The sequence below is a fragment of the Lynx canadensis genome, chromosome C1, assembly GCF_007474595.2.
Source record: "Lynx canadensis isolate LIC74 chromosome C1, mLynCan4.pri.v2, whole genome shotgun sequence".
NCBI classification, from domain to species: domain Eukaryota; kingdom Metazoa; phylum Chordata; class Mammalia; order Carnivora; family Felidae; genus Lynx; species Lynx canadensis.
The window spans coordinates 85,929,340-85,953,000 of record NC_044310.1 but is presented as its reverse complement, the minus strand read 5'-3'; the positions used below and the strand labels follow the sequence as shown (position 1 = coordinate 85,953,000).

General features: G+C 38.6%; 1 long non-coding RNA gene across 2 annotated transcripts in view; it reads right to left on the bottom strand.

Annotated features, from left to right (window-relative positions):
• LOC116738262 overlaps window positions 1–23,661 on the bottom strand; it is an 82,670-nt gene that overhangs the window by 58,721 nt on the left and 288 nt on the right. Inside the window, exon 1 of one of the 2 annotated variants that reach the window (XR_004343984.1) lies at window positions 20,264–20,351. The exons of the other annotated variant lie outside the window; for it this stretch is intronic. This is a non-coding gene — a long non-coding RNA (uncharacterized LOC116738262). Of the gene's footprint in view, window positions 1–20,263; window positions 20,352–23,661 lie in introns of those variants that run through there. 2 annotated transcript variants of the gene reach the window in all.

Sequence of the window (23,661 nt, the reverse complement as noted above, 5' to 3'; positions counted from 1 at the left end):
GAAAGGCAGTTGAGGAAGTAAAAGCCTAATTGCAATGTATTAGTAGGAATAATAATTGAAATGTTCCAAAAAACATTTTCCCTTTCTTCAGCTGAGGCCTCCCCACAACCAAATCATTTAGGTCTTCCCCAAAGCTAGAACAACTCCCTGAGGGGCCACCCCAGCAACAGGTGCAGTCACGGCTGTTTAGATGCCAAGCATTATGAAAATTAGCTTCATGTCACAGATGACAAAGTAGACATTAAAATGGAAATTCTGGTAATATTTTTAAGAGATATAAGAAAATCCCTAGAAAAGTTCTAATTTTTTTTGTGGAAATAAATGCAAATATATTCATTAATAAATATTACTTTAAAAAATCATGGGTAATCTATATACTTTTCTGGTATCAGAAAAGATTCCAAAAATGTGTTAAATGTGCAGTTTGTTAAGTGGTCATACTTAAAGTTTGGATGTATAGGTAAGTACAATTAATAAAAAAAAAGCATTTATGAGAAATGGGTACATAGAATTATTTCATTATGATAAAATAGTACTTAAGTTATTTGTCAAGGTTAAGTCTTTGCCTCTAATAAAATCAAGAAGTATTACTTGAAATGCAAATGCTTTCTAAAATACTTGAATTTCACAACTGTTAGAAATTCGTTTGACATATAATCTTAATACTTATTTGATAAAAGAATAATCTTATGTGTGTTTCTTAACCAGATACATATATACAAATTATCTGGGCCTCCCCAAGGCTAAAACTACTTCTGAAGGGCTTCTCTCAGCATTCAGGAGAAAGACCATTGGATCTATGAATTAAAAACAAAATTAGACAAAATATTTCTTTTTTAACACTGGTCTTGGGATATAGGATCTATACTTAATTTATAGGCTACTCGTGGGGCATCTGAGTGGCTCAGCCAGTTAAGTGTCTGACTTCAGCTCAGAGCCTGGAGCCTGCTTCGGATTCTGTGTTTCCCTCTCTCTCTCCCCTTCCTCTGCTCACACTCTGTCTCTATCTCAAAAAATAAATCAGCATTAAAACATTTTTAAAAATTTATAGGCTACCCATGATACATATAGTTTTATTGTCAATGAAGACTTTACCTAATTGATGAATAGTTCTGCAGACCCAATTATCTTCAAATACTTTGGTAAATGAGCTGTCTCTTCTATTTCCCATTTTAAAGAAAAAGGTAAAAGGTTAAATAAAATAAAATTACTGAAAAAAAGAAGAGAAATATTTTTTAAAGGCAACAGTAAAACAAATTATCCAGAAACACAACCAAGGGCAAGGCAAGTGCTCCTGTAATAAAGAACAGGACACCTTATCAAGTGGAAAGTTGGAGAGATGACACAGCAAGGGCTTCTCTTTGTTTCAACATTCACAAGAATTTTTTATTATTAAGTTTTAAATTCCATACATCAGGGGTGCCTGGGTGACTCAGTCGGTTGACATCTGACTTCGGCTCAGGCCATGATCTCATTCATGGTTCATGAGTTTGAGCCCCACATCGGGCTCACTGCTGTCAGTGCTGATACTGCATTGGGTCCTCTGTCCCCCTCTCTCTCTGCCCCCTCCCACTCATGCTCTTTCTCAAAAATAAACATTAAAAAAAATCCATACACCACCCAGTGTTCATTCCAACAAGTGCACTCCTTAATCTGCAACCATTTCACCTATTTCCCCACCCACCTTCCCGCTGATAGTTTGTTCTCTATACTTGAGTAGTCTGTTAACTTGGTTTCTCTCTTTTTCTTTTAGTTGTTTCCTTTGTTCCTTAAATTTCACATATGATTGCTATTATATGGTATTTGTCTTTTTCTGACAGACTTATTTCGCTTAGCATTATACTCTCTAGTTCCATTCGTGTCATTGCAAATGGCAAGATTTCATTCTTTTTTTTTTTTTTTAATTTTTTTTTTCAATGTTTATTTATTTTTGGGACAGAGAGAGACAGAGCATGAACGGGGGAGGGGCAGAGAGAGAAGGAGACACAGAATCGGAAACAGGCTCCAGGCTCCGAGCCATCAGCCCAGAGCCCGACGCGGGGCTCGAACTCACGGACGGCGAGATCGTGACCTGGCTGAAGTCGGACGCTTAACCGACTGCGCCACCCAGGCGCCCCTCATTCTTTTTTATGGCTGAGCAATATCCCATTGTGTGGAATCTTCTTTGTCCATCTTCTTTATCCATTCATCTATCAATGGACACAGGCTGTTTCTGTATTGTGGCTATTGTAAATAAGGCTGCAATAAACATAGGGGTGCATGTATCCCTTTGGATTAGTGTTTTCATATTTGGGGGGTAAATACCTAGTAGCGTGAATGCTGGATTGTAAGGTAGTTCTATTTTTAACTTTTTGAAGAATCTCCGTATTGTTTTCCAGAGTGGCTGCACCAGTATGCATTCCTGCCAGTAGTGCAAGAGAGTTCCTAGTTCTCCACATCCTTGCCAACATTCGTTGTCTCTTGTGCTTTTGGTTTTAGCCATTCTGACAGATGCGAGGTGATATCTCATTGTAGTTTTGATTTGCATTTCCCTGATGATGAGTGATGTTGAACATCTTTTAATGTGTCTGTCGGCAATCTGTATTTATTTGGAGAAATGCCTGTTCATGTCTTCTGCCCATCTTTTAATTGGATTATTTGTGGATTTTTTTGTATTGAGTTGTACCAGTTCTTCATATATTTTGGAAACTAATTCTTTATTGGATATGTTGGGTGCAACATCTGACACAGGAAGGGCTTCCTAATCATAGCTCAAAGTGTTTGAAGATTTCACCATCAGACACTAAGACTTGACCTCCAAGAGAGGTATATGCAATCTGTTTTTACTGCAGGCCCATATATGGGCAGGCAACATGAACTGTTCTTCCTCCCACTCTCCTCCTCCTCCTCTCCCTCTACAGGCTCCTGTCACTCTATTTTTTTTTTTTTTTTTTTTTTTTTAGCATTTATTTATTTTTGCGAGGCAGAGAGACACTATGTGAGCAGGGGAGGGGCAGAGTGAGAGGGAGACAGAATCTGAAGCAAGCTCCAGGCTCTGAACTGTCAGCACAGAGCCTGGTGTGGGGCTTGAACTCCAGAACCGTGAGATCATGACCTGAGCCGAGTTGGACACTTAACCCACTGAGCCACACAGGCACCCCAAGTCTCCCCTCACTCTAAAAGGTCACTCTTTAAAAAATTTTTTTTAATGTTTATTTTTAAAAGAGAGAGAGAGAGCACAAATTGAGGAGGGCAGAAAGAGGGAGACACAGAACCTGAAGCCGGCTCCAGGCTCTGAGCTGTCAGCACAGAGCCCGATGAGCAGCTTGAACTCAAGAACCACGAGATAATGACCTGAGCTGAAGTCAGATGCTTAACCAACTGAGCCACCCAGGTGCCCCAAAATCCATTCTCTTTTTGATGGGCACTTGGGTTGTTTCCAGTGTGAGACTTTTATGAATAGAACTGCTACAAAAACTCTTGTACAAGTCCTTTCCTGGGCATATGTATTCATTTCTCTGAGATAAATACTAGGAGCTGAATGGGTACGTCATAGGGTAAGTACACATTTAACCACAAGCAGGCCTCCAAAGTCCCCTCATCACTTTACACTCTACTGGCAAGATAAGAGAATCCAGATATTCTACATCGTTGCCAACATTTGGTGGTGTTCATCTTTTTAATTTTAGCCATTCTAATAGATGTAAAGCGGAATCTCACTGTTAGTATTAATTTACATTTCTCTAATGACTAATGATGTTTTGTATCTTTTCCTGTGCTTACTAGCCATTAACCAATCTCAGATTCATTCTCAGTTGAAGTGTCGTCATTCAAGGCAGTTTTTAAAATGAAGTTTTCTTATTTTTGAGTAGCAGTGTGAAATAATAATATGTATGTTGGTGGTCACTGCTCCCAATTCCTGACACAGAGCTCCTAAAATGCTTATAAAATAGGGATGCTATGAGAATATTTTGTTCTAACATTTAGTCAAATTTGACCTGGCTTTCTGAGACAGACCTCCTAAGACCTTTGTAATCTCCTGAGTGACAGAGGCATCTGACACTGAGGTTCTGAATCCCCTGGAATTTCATGGGTGACAGGAGCCTCTTCTGTTCTAATGAGGTGAGTCTTGGTGGGCCCCTGGCTGGGGGCTGATTGCCAGAAAGAGAGCCACAATTAGAAGCTTGGTACTTTCAGACCCCCCCCCCCCCCCCCCCCCCCGCAATCTCTGGAGAGGGGACAGACTGTAAACAGAGTTAATAATCAATCATGTCTATGTTATGAAGTCGACATAGAAATTCTAACAGTTCAGGGTTTGGGAGTTCCCAGGCTGTGAACACAACCATGTGCCAGGAGGATAGCATATCCTAGTTCCACAGAGACAATTCTTGTGCTTGAGACCCTTCCAGACCTCAACCTATGTATCTAATCATATAGCTATTCATGTGTATCCTTTATCATATCCTTTACTATACAACAAACCAGTGAACATAAATGTTTCCCCAAGTTCTGTGAGCTGTTCTGGCAGATGATTAAATTGAAGGAGTCATGGGAACCCTCAATTTATAGCTAAACTGGACAGAAGTTGTGGGTTACCTGGTATGATATTGTGATTTATAACCAGAAATATAGTCTTCATCTACTGTTCCTGGCACATCCTCCTAAAACCTTGTTATTTTCTATACAGTAGTTTCTCCCCCCCGCCCCGCTGCCCCACTTATCCGCAGTTTCACTTTCCATTATTTCAGTTATCCATGGTGAACCTCTACCTGCAAGCAGATGACATTGCTTCTGATGTACTGCCAGAAGGTCATTAGTAGCCCAATGCTACATCACAGTACCTATGTCATTCACCTTACTTCATCTCATCACCCAGGCATTTTATCATTTGATGTCATCACAAGAAGGGTAAGTACAGAGGCACCTGGGTGGCACAGTTGGTTAAGCGTCCGATTTTGGCTCAGGTTACGATCTCACAACTTGTGAGTTCAAGCCCCACGTCAGGCTCTGTGCTGACAGCTCGGAGCCTGGAGCCTGCTTTGGGTTCTGTGTCTCCCTCTTTCTCTGCACCTCCACAGATCATGCTCTGTTTCTCTCAGAAATAAATAAACATTAAAAAAAAGGGGGGGGTGAGTATGGTACAATAAGATATTTTGAGAGAGATCACATTCACATAACTTATTACAGTATATTATTATAATTGTTCTATTATTATTGTCTCTTATTGTGTCTTATTTATTAATCAAACTTTATCATAGGTATGTATGCATGTATACGAAAAACCATACTATATACAGGGCTCACTCTCAGTTTCAGTATCTGCAGTTTCAGGGATCTACTGGGGGTCTTGGAACCTATCCCCTCCTGATAAGTGGAGGTGTGTGGCGGGGCACTGCTTAAGGGCCATGGGGTAACTTTTGTTATACTATTCGCCCTTTTGTCATAAGTTCCTGAAATAGCTCCAAAGCCAAAAAGGTAAGGAGTGTCTCGTCATTCACAACCAGCCCTTTTAAACCACACCTGAGTTAATGTTTAGGCGCTAACTTTTGTAAATGCCAAAGGGTGAGGGCCACTTGCCAGGGGAACCAACCCTGATTAGAGGGTTGGAACTTTCAATCCCATCCCCGAGCCCCCAACCTCCAGAAAGAGGAGAGGGCCTGGAAGTTGAATCAATCATGCATATGTAATGGAGCCTCCATAAAAACTCCGAAGTAGAAGCTTCAGAGTTCCCAGGATGGTGAACACCTGGAGATGGTGACAGAGAGGTGAGCCCAGACAGAAGGGAAGCTCTGTGCCCCTTCCCTCGTAAGTCACCTATACATCACTTCCATCTGGCCATTCCTGAGTTATAGCCTTTTAAAATAAATCAATAATTTAATAGGTAAAATGTTTCTCTGTGCTCCATGGACTGCTCTATCAAATCAATCAAACCCAAATAGAGGGTGGGAGGAACCTCCTATCTAGTTAGGTAAGGTAATAACCTGAACTTCAGTTGGCATGTGAAGCGGGGACAGTCTTGTGGGACTGAGCCCTTAATCTGTGGGATCTGATACCATCTCCAGTTAGATAGTGTCAGAATTTAGTTACATTGTAAGACAGTCTGTATCCACTGAGAAATGGAGAATTGCTTGGCGTTGGAAAAGACATCATACTTGGGGACCTACTGCTTGTGATTGGCCTCTAAAGTGGGGGGCAGTCTTGTGGGACTGAGACCTTAACCTGTGGAATTTGTGCTAAGTCTGGTTAGTGTCAGAACTGAACTGTAGGACATGCAGCTGGTGTTGGAGAATTGGTTGATGGGGGGAAACCCCACATGTTAGAAGTAATGTGGTAGCAATGCAAGAGTAAGGGAGAAATAAGGAGTTTTCCTTGTGAGAAGGAACTTAATAAATTATTCAGATACGAGTCCTTTGTCAGATATACGCATCTTGAATATTTTCTCTCAGTATGAGACTTGACTCCTCCTAATGACATCTTTTGACCAGAACTTTAGATTTTGATGAAATTTCAATTTATCAGTTGCTTTCTAAGATTGTTGCTTCTTTATGCTTTTATAAGACATTATTTTCTTAAAAAAGAAATTATTTTCTTGATTTATTCTTCAGTTTAAAAAAGTTAACTGTTAATAACAGTATATTTCAATTTTAAAGCTATTGAAGTTCAGCAAAATATTGTCTCTTATAGTTCACATTGCTTCATTGTTTTAAGATTTAAACACAAACATAAAATCAGTGGCCACACAGATTGTCAGAACTGAAGGAATTTAAGTTCTATTTCTTTGCTTTTAAGTTACTGTCCTATCAATGACTTTAAGTCTATTATTTAACAAAAGACTGTGCAGTATCATTGAGCTACTTGAAGAAAGCTCAAATAATTTCTAACCATAATGAACCATAAACATTTTCTGTAAAGGACCAGATAGTAAACTTTACATTTTGCAGGCCATGCACAGTCCCTATTGCAACTACTCAACTCAGCTGTTCTAGTGTGAAAACAACCACAGATAACACGTAAATGAATAAGCATGGCTTTGTACCAATAAAACTTCACTTATGGACACTAACATTTGAAATCCATATAGAGTTTTCATGTCATGCAATATTGTTCTTCTCTTGATTTTTTTCCAGCCATTTAAAAATGTAAAAACCATTCCTAGCGCACAGGCTATACAAAACAGGTAGCCGGCAGATTTAGTATGCAGTTTACTGACTTCCAGCCAATGGAATGTTTAGTTTTTGTTAATATTCCTTGCTGTCCCCCTTTGTAGGACAGGTTTACATCTAGTTCACCATCATACAGAAGGTGAAACCTTTTGAGTATAGATCTCCTCACAACAGGTCTCTTACTAGACTGTTTGGCTTTGGTAGGCTGTAGTTGGTCTCCCGCCCTGGTTACCCTGAGTTGTGGAAATAGAGCTCAGGGGCCAAATGCTTTTGCACAAATCCCTGGGGCAAAAAAGTAGCTTGAGTGCTACTTCATCTCTCTGGATTTCTGTATTCATATTGCTTTTGTCCTCTGAGTTTTCAAAATTTCTAGCCAGCTCAGTTAAACATTTTACCCATCATGTATAGCAGTTATCAGTAGAAGGGTTAGAGGATTTTGCCATTCTGCATAAACAGATCTTATAATCACAAATAATTTTTATTCACACTACCTAAAAGCACTGGGTCATTTTACCCTCTTTCCTTACCTTACAATTTTTAAAAGTTTTGGAGGCTAAAGTCCTAGACAGACTGTTAGATTTCTTCCTAGGAGTTATATACTTCACTCTACTCTAACATATCTTAATAAGAAAGAGTGTCAATATTGGTACAATAAATTTAATATTGTTTGACTATTTAAAGTACCTGTAAATGTAGGCAGAAACTTTAACCAAGATTTAATTACTGTTTATAAACAAATCTTGGATTAAATGGTAAATAGAATTTTAAAATTTTAAGTTAAATCAGTAAGAAATACCAAATGGAGAAAATAACATGTCTAAGGACTATATAGATTACTTTGTCTATTCAATCTAACTTAAATGATGTAGGACCCAACAAGATTTCACAGACCATCAGCTTTTGAAGGATCATTCAAGTTCCATTCTGCTTATATGCTATGAACTGTCCACATTAGTGGAATTTCTGAAACATATTCTCTAAATGAAGTTGATGTAATCTAATTCAGAAGTATATCCTGATTCTGATAAATTTTTTTTGTATGGACAGCCTCTAGCAGACTGCCAAATGAAAATTTATGCTGTCAATTCAGTTTTTAAGTGTCATTTAGACAATCTGTACATGAATTCCAAATTCCTTGTCCCCTCCTTTTTATATGAGAATAAAGTTTACTCTCTTAGCAAATTTCAGCTCTACAATATTATCAACTATAGTCACCATGTTATATATTAGACCTTTGCAACCTTTTACACACTCTCCATTAGCCATTCCACCCCATACAGTTTCTATGAGCTTGGCTTTTTTTTCCTATTGAACATATAAATGATACCATGCTGTATTAGTCTTTCTGTCTAGCTTATTTCACTTAGTGTAATGTCCTCAAGTTCTATACATGTTGCTGCAAACAGTAGGATTTCCTTCTTTCTCATGGATAATATTCTATTGTGTATGTGTGCATACACACACACACACACACACACACACACACACACACACAATCTTCTTTATCCATTATCCATTGACAGACTTGGGTGTTTCTGTAACTTGGCTATCAGAAATAATGCTGCAATGGACATAAAAGTATGAGTATCTCTTCAATATCCTGTTTTCATTTCCTTTGGAACACGGCCCTTTCTTGACATGACTATAACAAATTCTGGACTATCAGCGTAATTCAGGTTTTGTACATGCTTCAGTTTTGATGACCAACTTGTTTTTTTATTTTAGATGGCCTAAGGCTGTTGGATGAAGAATGTGACTGGCCTGTCCCTGGGTCCTGGGTGGTAGGCTCTAAATCCTTGGAATTTCCCCAGCGATAGGAGTGTCTTTGTCATTTGTGGTGGGCTCCAAGAAAGTTTACATTAGTGGGAGAATCAGGATGGGGACTGGACAAGACAGAAAGACCAATCACATGTCTAGAAATTTGGGACTTTGAGCCACATGGTATCTGCCCATCCATCAAGAGAAGAGGTGGAGACATAGACTTAATTGAACCTCATAGCCAATGATTCAATCATGCTTATGTAATGAAAACCCCCTAAAAATTCTGGACACTGAAGCTCAGATGAACTCCCCCTATACACTGTCTTACATCAATGGGGGGCTAAGGAGAATGCTCTGACTACAAGGGGAGAGGACATGGAAATCTCATATTTGGGGCCCTCCCAGACTTCACTCTAGGTGTCTTTTCTTTTGGCTAGTTCTGATCTATCTATCTATCTATCTATCTATCTATCTATCTATAACTACAATCTAAGTATAGTGCTTTCCCGAGTTCTGTGAGTTGTTCTAATGAATAATCAAACCTGAAGGAATCATGGGAACCTCCTAAATTTGTAACCAGCTGGTCAAAAGTGAGGGTAGCTCTGGAATTGTCAGGCTTGCAGGATGTATCTGAAACAAAAACAGTCTTGTGGAGCACTGTACCCTTACCCTATGAAGTCTGGCCTAACTCTAGGTAGTTAGTGTCAGAATTGCAGTGCAAAGGTTTTACTGTATTTACTGTCACATGTATTCCTGAGCTACTTTCTCGATCTTTAAGTTCTTTGGTTCATATAGGAGTGACCATTTTTTAAGAGTAAGCCTATTGTGCATTATATAATTTTTTTAAAAGCACTTTCATGGTAGATAGTAGTGATTATTTCTGAAGTAACCAGAAATGAGACATATTTTTATACAATAAATTTTTATTAAGTATATTCCATAGGTACATTCTAGTTAGCAGGATACAAAGACAAAATATGTAACTTCTACTGCCAGGGAGCTTACATTCTAGGAAAGACTCGGACAAACCATTATAGCAGACTTAATCAGTGCTATAAAATAAAAAGAAATAGTAAGTAAGGTAAGGCCAATTGAATAGATGAAGAGAAGCAGGAGGCTTGGAAGGAGTGACATCAAGACTGATGTATGAGAACGGAGCAGGGAATAGCCAAGAGGAAGAGGTTAGAAGGGAAAAGAGAGGAGCATGGAAGGTGGAATGGAGTGCTACCTGGGACCTGATACAAAGTTGAACTGCATAAAGGAGGTAAGAGTTGTGGTTAGAGAGAAACACGAGGCCAGAACACAAGATCCCTATGTACACTATGCTAAGAAGTCTGGATTTTATCCTGGATGTGGTGCAGAAGCACTGAAGAATTTCAAGCAGGGGAATAAATTCATAAGAGATGTGTTTCAGAAAAAAAAGTTTTATAAGCAGTGTTATGAATAGATTATATATCAGATGAGATTGGAATCAGTCTTAGGAAGTGATGAAGTAGTTCCAGAGGAAAACAGTAAAGCCTTGGAATTAGGATAGAAAAAATAAATCAGAACCAAGAGACATAAGAAGGTAAAACTGTATTGGATTCAACTGAATTTGAGGGGATAAGCACTGGGGAGATATCAGGGTTCGGTTTCAATGGTGCTTCTCTTCACTAAAGGGAATTGAGGAAGAAAAACATCTATGGTAGGAAGAGTAGAGTTCAGTTTTGCACATATCGAGATTCTATGGAACAATTAAGTATGCAGTTGAATAGATGAGATGGTAGCTCAGGAGAGAAATTCCAAGTGAAAATACAGATATGAAAGTCATAACTTTAAAGTGACTCTGGAGCCATGGGAGCAAATAAGATCATTACACAGGAGTTTACAGAGTAAAGAAAGAGTAAGACCAAGAAACAAATACTGAGAACACCAATATTTGAGGAGTAGATGGACTTAGAACATACAGGAATTCAAGAGAAAATAGTGTCTGCATCCAGTAGCAGATTTTTCCCTGGTTTAATAACATGCAGGTCATTAGAGACCACGGCAAGAATAGTTTCACTGAAAGTGGATTAAGAAAATAGAGGGGTGGGTGCCTGGGTGGCTCAGTCAGCTAAGCATCTGATTTTGGCTCAGGCCATCTCATAGTTCGTGAGTTCAAGTCCCGCTTCGGATGGTCTCGAGCCCTGCATTGGGTAAGCTTGTGCCCTGTTTTGGGTAAGCACGGGCCCCACTTTGGGTGAACACGAGCCCTGCTTCAGGTGAGCCCCACTTCTCTCTCTCTTTCTCTCTGCACTTCGTAGGATTCCCCTCTCCCTCTCTCTCAACAACAACAACAACAAATAGAGAGGATGAGGAATCTGAGATGACCTCTGCCTATATTTTAAATATGCTTGTGTGTGAAAGGAAGGAAAAGTTTTGGGAAATAGCTAGATGGGGGCAACAATTAGAGGAAAGCTGTTCTGATTATTTTTTTTTAAGTTTATTTATTTTGAGAGAGGGAGAGAAAGAGAGAGGAGGGGAGTGGCAGAGAGACGGGGAGAGAGAGAATACCAAGCTGGCCCCATACTGTCAGTGTAGAGGCTGATGTGGAGCTCGAACTCATGAACCATGAGATCATGACCTGAGCTGAAACCAAGAGTCGGATGCTTAACTGATTGAGCCACCCAGGCACCACTGTTCTGATTTTTTTAAATATGGGTACATTCTAATATGCTAAAGGGAAAAATCCAGCAGGGAGGGAGAAATGGAAATTGTGGAGAAGAGCATAATAGATAAAGCAAAGTCTCTGGGAATGTGGGGGAAGAGAGCCAAAGATATTCAGAGAAGGGGTAGAGGGATACATATTTATCAAACAAGATGAGGAATACTGTATTCCGAGTGGGGGGGGGGGGGGAGAAACAACCGTAGGGAAAGGATTACAAAGAGAAAACTGAAGTTACCACTCAAAGAAAAATTATTTACAGGGACAAGGGATTGCAACTCACTAGCAGGAAAGCCCACTCATCTTTGAAAATGATACAAAACAAGTAACAATTTATGCACGTTATCTATAGATGAGTACCATGCAGAATATCAAGCCCAAAGAATAAGAAGTATTTCCATGCCATGTTTCCTTTTCCTGAGGAAGCCAGGAATTAGCTATTGAAACAGATACCTAAGTGGAGATCCCAGTTTTTGGGGATTAGCTATTGAAACAGATACCTAAGTGGAGATCCCAGAAAGCATGGCCATACCATGGAGGAATATTTACAACATTTTAAACTAGTAATCACTATGCATTTTTCTATGAAAATGGTTTAAAACAGCTCACAAAAACTGACTGGATACATCCTATAACTAAAATTTTACAATAGAATGTTGGCAGTTTGCATAAAGAAAAAAAAAAGCCGCTCTGAAATGATGATGTTAAGTAGCTGGCTAGAATCTTCATAAGGTGAGTGACTCATTCCTGCACACCGATCCCACTGGGCACCTGATTTAAATTTATGCCTCTGCAAATTACAAATCACTTCATGTGAAAGATCTTTAAGACTGCTTAAAAATTAGGAAATCAAATCCAGAATACCAAGTGTCTATTTACTTCATTGACTTAATATTATAACTATGTCCCAGTTACAAAAATGAAGAGAACACTGCTTCTGCCTGCCAACAGTACAAACTCTACTGATGGACCTGAAACAATGAATTACTGTAAGAGGATATGTACTACTAGGTGCAGGAATGAGAACACAAAAAAAGGCCCTGTTTTAGGTGTAAGAGTGTAAGAAAGACTTCTTGGAACAAAGTCTACATGAACTGACTCCTAACAATGAAGAGGAGTCTACTTGGAAGATGGCTTGGGGGGAGGGGGGGGAGGGGGTTCTCCACTGAGTGGGAACAGCAGCAAAATGGTGACAGAAAGAAAACTTGACTTCTGGAGAAGTCAAGTTTGGCATGGCTGCAATAAAGGATATAAAACAGAAGAATGGAGCAAGGATTGGAAAAATAGGCAAAATCTAAATTAGAAAGGTCTGTACATTATTCTAAGGAATTTGGACTTTTATATGTGGATATGACAGAAGGACTGAGGAATTTTAAAGAGATTGCAATGAAATTTCTTTTTAGAGAGCACACTCTTACAGTGTAAAAAATGGATTGGGGCAATATTTTAGATAAGGGAGATGGGTTAGAAAGCTACTCCAAGGTGCAGGTGAGAAATGACAAAAGCTAGAATTAAGGTTTGAACAGTGGTCATGGAGCATACTGGAAAGATCTAAGAGTTATTTAGGAGACAAAACTAACAATATATGAAGAGCAATTAATCAGGGGGTAAGAGAGAGCATTCTTAGTGTTAGTCTACTGCTAAGAAGCTGGCATTCTGGGTAACCTGAAAACTCCAGATAACGTGTCTGTAAGGCTGAAGTCCACCTGCAATGCCATCCCATCTGCAACAAGCTGGGATCCCTGGACAACATCCCATCAACACAGTTCCCCCAAACTGTGACCAAATAAACTTTGTTTATCTGGTAAGCAGTCAAACATCCAGAAAGAGCTTTTATGTGTTACCTAGATACTATAAAAAGAACAGTATTAGACCAAGCTATTAGAGCAGTAACCAGTATAATTAATCTCCCCTGCCCCATTCCCCTGCTGTACTACTTGTACCTGTAGGATAGCATGTATCACTGTATATTATTAACTTGTCCCTATAGAGCACAGCTATTTATGCTGTTTCCCCCACTTGAATATAATCTCTAGAGGGTACAGATAGTAGCTTACACTTCTCTTTAACCCTGAGAGAACAGAACACCTAGCCGTATGCATGACAGGCACATAAATATTGTTTTGTATTGAAGCAGGCACAATTATGGCCAATTAGATATTACAGGGCTTCAAATTAGTTGTGGGAGGAATTACTCTAAATCTTTGCATGTGATGAACCTCAGGAGTGTGCAGGAATCTGTCAAAAATGTGATCCTCTGGAAGTAAGTACAGCTAGCTCTCAGGAGGCTTTATGGGGGAGGGGTGTAAAAGTATTGCCCAAAGATCTGCAGAAATGAGTAATAATCTCAGTTCTCTCAATATGCCTATTCATTCCTATGTCCAGCTGGTTACAAGAGAGGAGTAAAATCCCACAACTCATTCTAGTTCTGTTGAAATCTTACCATAAAAGTGGGGTTGTTGTTTGTAGTAATGCAATGTGACAATAGCTCTAGAAAGGCCAGATGAGAAATTTCCTAGGACCATTTCTTTGTGGTTTTAAACATTTAACTGAATGTAGAGTGCTGTTAACTAAATGAAAAAAAAAAAATTCATTTTTATTTTTCTGACATTTGACAAAACTTTTAAATGTAAGAAATTGTTTCCAGTTTGGATTGATGTCAGGTTTTAAAAATTTTTTTTTTTTTTCAACGTTTATTTATTTTGGGGACAGAGAGAGACAGAGCATGAACGGGGGAGGGGCAGAGAGAGAGGGCGACACAGAATCGGAAACAGGCTCCAGGCTCTGAGCCATCAGCCCAGAGCCCGACGCGGGGCTCGAACTCACGGACCGCGAGATCGTGACCTGGCTGAAGTCGGACGCTTAACCGACTGCGCCACCCAGGCGCCCCATGTCAGGTTTTAATCAGTATCTGCTCTCCTCTCCCCCATTTAATTTTGGTCATGGTCATTCACATTGAGTTATACAATCAACATATCTCACTCAAGTTACTTGCTTAAATACAGTGTATTTAAGACTGATTATCACCTCAGGCATAATTCACTACAGTAGTTTACCAAGTGACTTCCCCGTTGCTGGCCTCTTTCCTTTGGATTTCATTAAGTGTGTTGTCTCTTGAATGCTCTTGGTAAGCAGCACTTTCACCAAGATGTTCTACAAATATTCAGTTAGCATCTATCATGGGCAAAGCACTGATACAGGTGTTACAGAGGACATAAAGACAAATAAAACACTGCCCTTTTCCCCTAAAATCTACAGTGTAACTAAAGAAATAACATAAGATATTGAAGAAAATCAAAAGAGGAAGGAAAGAAATTGCAGCTTAGGTGAGGTGAGAAGATACCATAGATGAGGGGCTTCTAAATCACAACTTAAAGGGTAAGATTCCTATGGGAGTCTTCCAGGTGGACGCAACAACATTGAACAATGGGTGGCCACTAAAGTTGAGACAAACCAAACAGAGACAAGATACAAAGCGCAGGGTATCAAATACTTAAAGAAGACTATAAACACTGGGGCATGAACCTCAGCACATGTTGTCCAGTGAAGACCACTCTTTAAAGTGTTATTTCAGCATATAATGATATGGCACGTATCATTAGTTTAAAACAAACAAAAAGTCAAGTAACATAAGATCCAGGGTGTCTATCCAAGCAGAAGCACAGCAGGTGAAAAAGGTTAATAGGCAACAGGTCACTGGGCCACCATGACCAGTTGAGTGGGTTGTATGTAGTCTATGTGACTGGCACTTCCTAAAGCTGTGCAGGGCACAACCCGTTCAAAAGTACTCAGTGAACCTGACAGTTTCAGACAGCTAAATACCTAGCTTTTGGGGAGTCTTGCTTTGCAAAAGGGAACTCATTCATGGTGAGGTGGAGCCAAGGGCAAGAAATCAAGTCTCTATTAAGTATATCAGTTGTATGGTTCAATCTCTTGAAATAATAAGGCAGAGATGCATATAGTGATGAACTAGGTACAAAACGAGAAATTCTATTACTGAGAAACATGGGGGGGGGGGGAGGAGACAGAAGCACAGGTGAGCAGAAACAAATAATGTTGAGTGATGCCAGTCTCAAAATTAATATGATTCGGAGTGTAATTTCTATGGCCCCAAAGTATTACAAAGCCATGCCCCACACACCCCCAACCTACTGATGAAGTTTAACTGGCCACAGGATAGTATTATTAGAAACTAAAAAATGTCATCACATCTTTATTCAAGAGGAAAATGTTCAAAACTCAGTTTTTTAAAGGTCTCAGTGCCACCTTCTTCCTTTCATTACAAATAACATTTCATGTTATAATTTTTAAAAGCTTTAAGCATTAGCCTGGAAATCCATGCCTTCTGAATACCAAATATTCTAATCGCAAATTCACTTTTTTTTTTTCTTTATGGGAGGGAGGATGGTCCTGAAGTGCAATCTGACCAGAGCACATAGAAGTTGTGTAAACAACCAGCCAGAGAAAATCTTTAGTAGGCCTTTTGACACATACTTTACTCATATTATCTTATTTAATCCTCACAAGAACCCTAAAGACAGTAATTATTTACACTGGCAGATAACACTTACTGAATGACTACTAAGTACAAGACACTGTTCAAAGCATTTTGTATGGACTATTACCTCATTTAAGCCACATGACAATCCTATGAGAGAAGTACTTTAATTATCTGCATTTGTACAGTTCTGTAGTCTGACTCCAAAGCCCAAGCTCTTACTACTGCTTTTGCAATTGACTTACATGGAATAAACAATATCTTTGATATTACTGTTAGAATTCCATCAACTATTATTTAATGAATACCTTAAAAGGAGCAGTAACGAGAAGAAAAGATAGGATTAAAATTGATTCTATGTGAGCCTGGATCCCAATAAGCCATTATTTTCAGAAAATTTAATGAGCTCTTATAATAAGTTGTTAAAAAATGCTAAAAAGAAACAATGCTATTCAAAGAATCGGAAAATAATAATGCAAAACAAACCAAAAAAAAAAAACAAATAAAATCAAGTAAAATGCAGGGAAATTAAGATTAGATAAATCATATCCTATGCCTGCCTAGGATTTAGAAAATGCAAACCAAATCCACCCAAAGAAAATTAAGTTTGTGGAAATTCTGCAATTTGATATAGGCAGGGGTTTAATTTGGGTTGAAAATGTTTCTAGATTTATCATGGAAAAAAAAAAATCACTCTAAGCACGATAAGTGACCATGCTGCTAAATTTGAGTAACTCAAGGTCTACATAGTTTATTAGTGTACATATTTAATCACAACTAATATGGTTTAAAAAATTTACATTCTGGTTGTGTTAATTTCCAGGCTTCAGGGATTATTATACTGCTCATTTTCATATTAAAATCTTTTAAAGGAGGTAAGGTGGGGAAGGAGGAGGAAGAGGAAGAGACTTACTATTGAAGTTTAGATCAGGAAGTAAAACAAAGCCCACAAAGTGCAAAGAGCCCAGGTATGTGTAAGTAAGCTTTTTTTTCCCTTTGTTTCTAACCCATTTTTATACCTGGTGATTTCTTCCTCCAAAGTCTATTGCTAAAAAGGTAGAATCAGGGATACACACTTTCAGTCTTCTTATGTTTAAACAACTACACAAATTAAGAATTCATCCAACTATATATTTATGATTTTGAGGACTTTGCTATATGTAAGGTATATCCTGTCTCCGTGGCATTCTTTTGCTCAACTTTCTTTGTGAGATTCATTCATGTTGTTTTCTGTAACAGTAGCTCATTCATTCTTTTTACTGTATAGTATTGTATGAATGTACCACAACTATCCTTTTAATTGCTGTTGGGCATCTAGAAAATTTTTAGATCCCAAATGAACGCCTTTTCTGCTCACTATATTTCATGTACTAAAATATTACTTGTGTATTAGCCATCTTATACTTTAGGTATTAGCAAATTACCAGGCAACACTTATTTGGTGCTAACCAAGTCTACAGTGCTGAACTCTGTGCCACAATGATACAAAGATAGTTTTTTTCAGAAAAAGCACCTCAGAGTATAACAATGTTCGCTTAAGATGACCTTTTGTGAATCAATAAAGTATAGTATCTAAAGGATTGGTCTATAATTAATGAACTCATATAATTATTTCATAGAATTATTGTGAAGTGGGGAAAAGAACAAGAACCAATCTAAGTGGGATGGAGAACACTAATTCTCATAATCTGATAGACTCTGCAGATAAGAATAAAATTAATTTCAAACTCTATTACCTGTCAATGTTTATTGAGTCTTTACCAATTGCCAGGTACTATGCTAAGCCCTTTATCTGTATTCTTTCATTTATCCTCACAATAGTCCTATGAGAGGTGGTACCATTATCTCTATTTCACAGATGAAGCAACTTGAGATTTAGAAAGGCAATAACAGAACTACTGAGTGGAAACTCCTGGACTTAGGCCAAAGTCTCAATGACATTAAAATATTTTATTTATTTATTTTGTAATGTTTATTTATTTTTGAGAGAGAGACAGACAGAATGTGAGCAGGAGAGGGGCAGAGAGAGAAGAAGAGAGAGAGAATCTCAAGCAGACTCCATGCTCAGCATGGAACCCAACTCGGGACTTGATCTCACGACCCTGAGATCATGACCTGAGCAGAAATCAAGAGTTGCACGCTCAACCAACTGAGCCATCCAGGCACCCCTCAACATATATCTACTGAGCACATGCCAAACACTGTTCACATTAGTAAACCAAATGGAAAAAAAAATTTCCTGCCTTTGTAGTGTTTATATTCTAGGAAGACACTGACAATAAAAATGGACACAACAAATAAGTAAATCACACAGTTACATTAGAAGGGGAACAGTGCTATAGGGGAAAAGAGCAGATGAAGTAATTGGAAGTGTACAGTTTTGCAGCTTTTGTAGCAGGAGGTGACTCAGAGATGTAGGACAGTGGTCTATGACTGGGAGCATGTGACTAATATAGAGCCTGGTAGGCCCCTTTTCAAAAATTTTGGCTTTTGAGTGAAGGGGAAACCACCCTCCTTCTCCTGACAAATCTTGGCTAATTGTGATATGACTCCCTAAATAAATCTTAAAAGGGCACTGTGTAGTTGTTTAAACATAGGAAGAACAAAACTATGTATCTCTGGTTCTACCTTCTTAGCAGTAGACTATGGAGAAAGAAATCATCAAATATAAAAATGGGTTAGAAACAAAGGAAAAAAGCTTACTTATACACACATGCACATGCGCACGTGAGCGCGCGTGCACACACACACACACACACACACACACTCAAGAGTAAATATCCTAGGGAGCTACTTTACACAAAAACACAGGTCTCCAGGCAACTTTCTTAAAATCAGTCCACATGGTTACTCTCAACCTATTAAGCCTGCATTAATAACAACAATAAAAAATCCTGTATTTTTCACAGAAAATAGTTCTAGATTTTTTATTTTAGTATTACACATTTTACATGATCAGATGATGTAAAACATATAGATGAGTAAATAAAATCACTGAATAAAGTGATTTTTTTCCTAAGCCAATGCACATTAGAATAACTTCAAATCTTGTCTTAATCCTAGTAAATAGAACTTCCCTAACACCATGCTATCTTAATTATCACTTATTTGTGAATTGATAGAAAATAATAGCTATCAATCAATTTCAGGTGTCTAAGCTCTACAAATATTAATCAAGATATCCTCTAACAATGAGGCAATCTCTGGGAACATGGAGGTTAAAAGGCCAGCTTCAGAGTAAAATAATATTCTCTATTCACAATAAGGTCACATGGAGTTTACCCAGTAGCCCTGATGTCTTCTTTTCAATAGGCAATTAACTGAAATAGGAAAATTGAAGGATGACTTCTTTTAGATGTAAGTTAATTATGATTTGTTCATAATGTAATGCATGGTCCCAACTGTTATCACTTTAAAATATAACTACTATATGATGTGTTTATGACAACGGAATGGAAAAGCCATCAGTATTAACTTCTTATGACTATCTATATCTTTCACATTTTATGACTACTGCCTGAAGGTCACAGATTAGATATAAGGAAGAATTTCTGACAGTGTGGGTATAAAAATGAGTTACTGACAAAGGTTATGAAAACAGCTTAAAGATCTTTCAGGAAAAGCATAAATGTTCACCCTGAGGGATGATTTGGTACTCTCCTACCTGCAAGCGGAATATAAAGAAGAAAACTCTCTAGGCCTTGTTATTCTTTTTTTTTTTTAATTACTTTTTAATGTTTATTTTTGAGACAGAGTACAAGTGGGAAAGGGGCAGAGAGAGAGGGAGACACAGAATCTGAAAGCAGGCTCCACGCTCTGCGCTGTCAGCACAGAGCCTGATGCGGGGCTCAAACTCAGACTGAGAGATCATGACCTGAGCTGAAGTCTGATGCTTAACCAACTGAGCTACCCATGTGCCCCTATCCTTGTTATTCTTTAAACTAAAACTAAAAAGGCTTTCATTTCATCCTTTTCTTTTTTTTTTAAGCCCTAGAATCACAGTTCTTTATAACCATCCCCCCCCCAGATGTGAGATTCAAACTTGCAATGGCATTATAAATATGTATTCTGACTAACTGCTTTCATTATCATCAAAATAAGCTATGTTTTGTTAATCTGTTTACCTAGATGAGGGGGTTATCTTTCATGCAAAATGCAATCATTATGTGTACTTACGTCTGCAACTCCCTTGGAAATGCATCAAAAAATAAGATGGGTAAGGACGCCTGGGTGGCGCAGTCAGTTAAGCGTCCAACTTCAGCCAGGTCACGATCTCGTGGTCCGGGGAGTTCGAGCCCCGCGTCGGGCTCTGGGCTGATGGCTCAGAGCCTGGAGCCTGTTTCCGATTCTGTGTCTCCCTCTCTCTCTGCCCCTCCCCCGTTCATGCTCTGTCTCTCTCTGTCCCAAAAATAAATAAACGTTGAAAAAAAAAAAAATAAGATGGGTTGATGGATGGATGAATGGATAAACATGTGATAAAACAAATACAGCACAATGTTAACAACTATAGAACAAACCTAAGGGGTGACTATATGGATGTTTATTATAAAACTGTTTCAACTTTTTTAAGTGTTTGAAATTTTTAATAATAAATTATTGAGGGAAATGCAATCATATTTGAAACTGTTTTAAATGGTAAGAAAGAAATGTCCAAATCACACAGAATAATTCTGCAAAAAAAGAACAGCAAGAGTTTGCTGGTTATATTTGTTGAGTTGGGGAGATTTGCTTAACACCTTTACTTTATCTCCAGAAAAGTTCCTAAATTTACACTCTTACTGAGAAATGAAGGCAGGTAAAAAGGTTTAAGAATTCTATAGGGAAAGCATTTCCTTTGACTGAATTCTGAAGAGTAAAAACTGAAATTGCTTCCATATCTAAAAAGAATATTTCCTTACCTACCCAGAATAACTTCATTTTCAATACAGATTTCCTGAAAGGAGATAGACAACACCTTCCTTTTGATTAATTATTCCTTTTGACGTTGCCTTTTCACTGTAAATCTACCTGGAATTACCCAAAGCAAATCTGACAACAAAAACATGATCAGTACATTGGAAAGCTTACCTACTCAACAGGGTGCATATGAAGTATACGTGAACTGTGTCATAAACCTTTTAACGTAAATAACTTTCTGAAGTGGCATAAGTGAGGCATTGTTTTTGTTTGACATTCCATCAACGACTTTTTGGGAGTCATCTAAAATATACCACACCCTGCATTTATTTCATAAAGATAGGAAACTACACCATAATTCAAAGAAATTGCTCAGCTACTAGTGTATACATAAATGATCTATTTAATAATTATTTACTGAATACCTACTATGTGACAGACACTGCACTAAGTGTATCTCGGGTAACTGTGTAATATAAGATACAATTGTGTAATTGTGTAATATAAGATACAGGCCCTAACTTTATGAAATTGATGGTTTGGTTAAGGAAGATACACAAATGGACAATTATAAAACACTTAAGTTGATTGATAAGTATATGCATACAGTATTATTGTAATTACAAGGAGATACTCAACCCTACCTCAGGGATCTCTGGGAAGGACTCCTAAACTTAGTCTTAAAGAGTGAGCAGTGGCCTAGATAGGAGAGAATGGGAGAGAATATTCAATGTAGAGGTGGCAGCCTGACTAAAGTCACAGAGGCACAAAGGGAGAACGTTGTGGGCACAGAAGAGTAGTGCCAGAGTAAAAGCTCATGGTATGGAGTGGAGAGACATGAGGCTAGAGAGAGGTAGGCAGAGGTCACTCCAGGGATGATCCTGTGGGATATTTTGAAGAGCCTGGACTTTTTCTTGGCCTCAAAAGGATTTTTAGAAGGGAATGACATTTTCAGATTGTATCCTAGCTAGATCTCTCTGGCCCCTAGAAGTATGAATGTGCAGGAGACATGGTGACCAGCTGCAGGAGTGACATGAAGACCTAAAGAAAGACTGTGACAGTAGGTAAGGTTTCTACCAAGAGAGGCAGGTATGTTAGACTGAATGGGGGGTAACTTCCACGTGTCTGGCTTGCATAAGTCTGTAGTTGATAATGCCTTCCATCCAAAGTAGATAATACAGAAGGAAAAGCCAAGTTGAAAGGGAAGAAGATGGATTCAGCTTTGAATGTGATGTCTCTGGGTTATCTAGGTGATTTCCAGCAGACAGTTAAATATAGGAGGCTGAAGGGGAGGTCTAAATGGGAGATTAAAATCTGAGTCAGCAAAATACTAGAGATACCCCAAATTATTGAGAGTGAATATTCAGGGTTTTATTTTGTTTTTGCTTTTAATTGTAGCCATTCTTTTATTACTATTTTTATTTTTGAGAGAGAGAGAGAGACAGAGGGTCACAGAGTGAGGGGGCCAGAAGATCTCAAATGGGCTCTGTGCTGACAGCAGCAAACTGGATGCGGATGCGGGGCTTGAACTCACAAACTGTGAGATCATGACCTGAGACAAAGTCGGATACTTGACTGATAAGTCAGATGCTTGACTGACTGAGCCACCCAGGTCCTCCAATTTCAGCCATTCTAATAGGAATATACTAGATTCTCACCGTGGTTTTAATTTTTATTTTCCTAATGTCTAATGATGTGGCTTATTTGATGTTAGTGTATCCTCTTTGGGGATCTGTTTACCTTATTCTCTGGGAGATTTTTTCAAATTCTTTGCCTACTTAAAAAATTAAGTTGTTTTCTTATTTTTACCTTTTGAGAGTTATTTATGCATTCCTGATACAAATCCTTTTCCGGATACGTGTTTTGCGAATGTTTTCTTCCAGTGTGTGGCTTCAACAATGTCTTTTGAAGAACATGTTTTATCTCTCTGAACTTCAATTTCTCAATTTTTTTTTTTCTACATCATGCTTCTGGTGTTGCACCTGAGGAGTCTTTGCCTAAATAAGATCACAAATATTTTCTCCTATCCTCTCTCTAGGAAGTTTTATTGTTTTGTTTTCCATATAGTTTATATGTACATCTATGATCCATTTGAATTAATTTTTGTTTATGGTATGAAGAATGGATGGATGTAATGAAACTGGATAGAATCAGTCATCAAGAGTGTATTGAATGTGAAGTGCACAGGGTGGATGGAGCCGAGGAAAAAACATAAAATTAAGGGTTAAGTAACAGGTATTGGGCAAAAAAAGACACAAGGCATTGTCTGAGAAGCAGCAGGAAAATTCTGAATAATCAACACTGCCTAAGATAAACAATGGAAACTGTCTTCTTAACTTGGATGAGGTCACTAGTGACCTTACCAACAGCATTTACAGTCAAAACAAACCATTTCGATATCGGAACTACATCTAACTAACTACTTTATAGGAATTCCCCCTGTGGAAGCATTAAGTCTGAAATTCCTGAGCACTCTTAAAGGTCACTTGGAAAGGCACGGGGCGGGGGGGGGGGGCGGCGGGGGGGGGCGAGAGGGCGGCTCTGGGCTTCCCGACACTGAGGATGGCTGAGGCATATCCCAGTCACGCCCCTCGGGGCACTCCGGAATGAGGTCTTGGGGTTGGGGACAAACCCCAGGAATCACCGCCCCGCTAGGAAATCAGAATCACACTGATGGC